This window comes from Canis aureus, chromosome 7 (assembly GCF_053574225.1).
Source record: "Canis aureus isolate CA01 chromosome 7, VMU_Caureus_v.1.0, whole genome shotgun sequence".
Classification (NCBI taxonomy): domain Eukaryota; kingdom Metazoa; phylum Chordata; class Mammalia; order Carnivora; family Canidae; genus Canis; species Canis aureus.
In genome coordinates, this window is record NC_135617.1 from 38,617,875 (window position 1) to 38,620,608 (window position 2,734).

The 2,734-nt window shown below is 36.2% G+C and overlaps 1 pseudogene; it reads right to left on the minus strand.

Moving 5' to 3' along the window:
- Positions 1-1,535: 1,535 nt before the first annotated feature.
- On the minus strand, positions 1,536-2,109 carry LOC144316707 (large ribosomal subunit protein eL19 pseudogene; annotated as a pseudogene).
- Positions 2,110-2,734: the final 625 nt, after the last annotated feature.

A 2,734-nucleotide genomic window follows, 5' to 3' on the forward strand; every position in this document is an offset into this window, starting at 1 on the left:
CTTCACTTTCAATCTAAAAGTTTTTCTACAGTTTCAGTCTCTGTAGGCAGAATATAGTTGATTTTTTAAATCTATTCAGGTACTTATGTCTTTTAGTTGGAGAATTTAAGCTGTTTACATTTAGAGTAATTATCGATGGGTAAAGACTTACTACTGCCATTTTGTTAATTGTTTTCTGATTGTTTTATAGTTCTTTTGTTTCTTTCTTCCTCCATTACTGTCTTTATTTATGATTATTTTTGTAGTATTAGACTTGATTCTTTGTCTTTATTTTTTCTATTTATTATAGGTTTTGCTTTGTGATTACCATGAGACTTTCATAATACATCTTATAGTTTAAACAGTCTGTATTATGCTGATAACAATTTACTTCAACTGCAAAACAAAGTTCTATACATTACTTGCTAGAGATAAAGGTAGAAGAGATGATAATGAGTTGGTGCAGGGACAGACTTCCCTATGCTACCTTTTGTGGGCTAGTTTAGCTTTCTGTATTTTTCTCAGTCACTGCATTTATCTTATGTTGTTACCTAGATAAACAACCACAAATGAAAATCCCAATATAGAAACATGGAAGACTAATTTTAAAAACAACTACTTTTATTTGCTTTACCTTAAAAGCCCAGGGGATTTATATAGTGTGTCATGCAGAAAGCTTTCCAAAGAAACCACTTTAGATACTTATCTATCTCTTTAAAACTTTTCACTAAACCAGCTACAAAATTTCTCCTTTCTCCCAGTGTCTTTACTGTCTATGTGCTTCCTTTTCAGGTCTGCCCCTCCATTTTGCCATTCTTCTTGGAACCCTAATTCCTATACTCAGTCTTGGCTGTGGAATCTGTTCTACCTTACAGAGGATCTTCCCTTATAGGGAACAGGTTTCTGGAATCCTGTTGAAAAACCCTTCCACCTTGTGAAACACATAACTATTAGTTCAGGATCTAACTTAACTGCTAGACTAGAAGCTCCATTTTGTTTAGCCACTATTTTATATCCATCATATAACATAATATAGAGCATATAGTTAAATCCAATTAATATTTGTTGAATGAATGAATGAATGTTTAGACTTTCCTAGTGTGCAGCAGAAGAGTAAAGATTATCACCAAGATAGACTAGGAAAAAGGGCAAAAGAAAAGGCAGAAGGCAAGGGGCTGAGAGTATAGTATTGGAAAACATTACCAGCATCCTTTAGTCAAAGCTAGAGAAGATCTATTTTCTGACCCATCCCTTTCTCATGTTCCTGGAGATCCATTCATCATTTAAGCTGTGAACATAGCAAGACAAGGAGTCTTCCAGGTTCTCAAACACAAGTAGTTGCTCTGTACAGGTGCCCCCTAATCTCTCACTAACTGCTATTGCTGTTATGTCAACATCTTCCTGTAAATAAAGATATTTGCAGATGTTACAGAACATCCTGATAGAGACTTCTATCTGAAAGAATTAAAAGAGCTTTGTATTTCTTTCTTTTCTTTTCTTTTTTCAGTTAAAAGTCTGTTTTATTAAATAACTGGTCTGTGTGATTGCTGAGGCCACTATGTATAGACAAAAGAAAGGGAGTTATGTTTCTTGGCTTCTTCCTCCTTAGACAGAATCTTGATAATTTCCTCCTTCTTGGCCTGAAGCTGCTCTCCATAGCATTTGCATGCTTCCCTGGTCTTAGATCTGCAGGCCTTATCTACCTTCAGTATGTGGATGTGTTCCATGAGAATCTGTTTTTGAATATGTTACCCTTCACTTTCAGGAACAGGCTGTGATATACATGGCAGTCAATCTTCTTAGATTCTTGGTATCTTATGAGCAACTGGTGTAGAATTCTCATCCTCTTCATCCAGGTTACCTTTTCAGGTATTCAAGCCTTGGCAGAACCTTTTCTCTTACCAATGCCCATATGCCTGCCTTCTGGGGGGTCAAAGCACTTTTCTGGCACCAAGCCCAGAAATGGACAGTCACTGGCTCCCAGATGATCAGCCCATCTTTGATCAGTTTCAGGACCTGCTGACTGGAGTTGGCATTGGGGATTTCACTGGTCGTATTGGGGTCCAACCAGACATTTGTTTAGCCACAGTGGAGGACACTGGAGACAAGCCTCTTCTGAAACCTGAGCATGCCCGTGGCTGTGGCCGCAGTGGCAAAAGGAAAGCAAAGGGGCTTTGTATTTCAAGAGAAGCCTTTAGACAGAATGAGGGCAGATGTCCAAAGCATTTGTGTGTCAAGAACAAACACTCAGGACTTTGTCTTTTATCGAGGTCTTTTGAATCTATGTGCATGGAGACAGGATTCTGAGTTTTTCTTATTAGAAAACATATATAAGAATAATTGGTGATATTCAGTGTCATCTAACTATCAGAAATAAAAAAATTGGGAAATATTCTATGTAGAGAATTCTGTTTTCTGTAAGGCAGGATTTAGTTTTTGTTTTTAGCTATTTCAAGAAAACAAGATACAATTTGCTGTACTTTGACATTTAGTTTGACAAATACAATAATCTGAATTTAGTTTTCAGTCAATTCAACTTAATTTGTATCTTAAAAGTACTAAAATTGGCTTACAGAAAGTCATCACTCTCAGCATATCCTCAAATAATAAACACAAACATATGGGGAAGAAAAGATAGCCACAAACAAATTTTTAAAAAATCATATCCCTTTTTTATCACCAGTACCAGTAAGGAATAGAACAAAATGACTTAAACAGGGTACACAATTTTATGGAGTTGTATCCAATTTGGGTG